The sequence below is a fragment of the Castor canadensis genome, chromosome 4 (assembly GCF_047511655.1).
Source record: "Castor canadensis chromosome 4, mCasCan1.hap1v2, whole genome shotgun sequence".
In the NCBI taxonomy this organism is placed as follows: Eukaryota; Metazoa; Chordata; class Mammalia; order Rodentia; family Castoridae; genus Castor; species Castor canadensis.
The window spans coordinates 56,158,424-56,159,311 of record NC_133389.1 but is presented as its reverse complement, the minus strand read 5'-3'; the positions used below and the strand labels follow the sequence as shown (position 1 = coordinate 56,159,311).

General features: G+C 36.5%; 1 non-coding gene across 1 annotated transcript; it reads right to left on the bottom strand.

Annotated features, from left to right (window-relative positions):
• Window positions 1–345: 345 nt before the first annotated feature.
• On the bottom strand, window positions 346–451 carry LOC141422803 (U6 spliceosomal RNA). Its single transcript, XR_012447527.1, has one exon. It is a non-coding gene; the product is annotated as a U6 spliceosomal RNA (small nuclear RNA).
• Window positions 452–888: the final 437 nt, after the last annotated feature.

Below are 888 nucleotides of genomic sequence, written 5' to 3'. Positions count from 1 at the left end.
AATATTTGTTGAAGAGGCTGTGTTTTCTCCCTCATGTGTTTCAGGCTCTGTTAAAGATCAGTTAGCTATAGATGTATGGGTTTATGTCTGGGTCTTCTACTCTGATCTGTTGGTCTTCCTGGCTATTTTTGTGCCAATACCATGCTAGGTGTTTTTTGTTATGGCTCTGTAACATAGTTTGAAGTCGAGTATTGTGATGCCTCTAGCATTGGACTTCTTGCTCAGAATTGCTTTGGCTATTCAAGGTTTTTTGTGATTCCATACATACTGTTTGACCTAATTCCTCTACTTTGTCTTCTGTTCCTGATACTCTTTTCAACTTGCTCTACTCTGTCCACCAAAAACAACAATATGGAACACCTCACAGATTTGCATGTCATCCTTGTGCAGGAGCCATGCTAATCTTCTCTATATCATTCCAGTTTTAGTGTATGTGCTGCTGAAGAAACATGCTCACTTTTCTTATTGTTATCTTAATGGAACTTGTGAGTATTATTTAGTAAATGTTTTTGCCTTGACACATAGAGTTCAGCATTATCCATATTATCTTTGAAGTTGAAAATCTTATCCTAAGACAATATATCATTTTGCTCCAAAAATAATGGTGCTGGACTAAATAATATGAAGGTCACTTCCAACTAAGAAATGTTATAATTAAACAAACAGTCCCCTTGACACACAACAGAATTCTAACTCTGTTATAACCCTTTTATATATCCCCTTAGTTTCTTTGACACTGACAACTCATTGTAAATGCTCATATGAGAATTCTAATATAGTGATTAGAGCTGGCTTATCAGGATTATTATTCAAAGCAGGAAGAAGGAAGCCATGTCAATACATCCCAGTCAGGCTCCATTTCAGGATCACAGAGTTGAGGTATCTAGC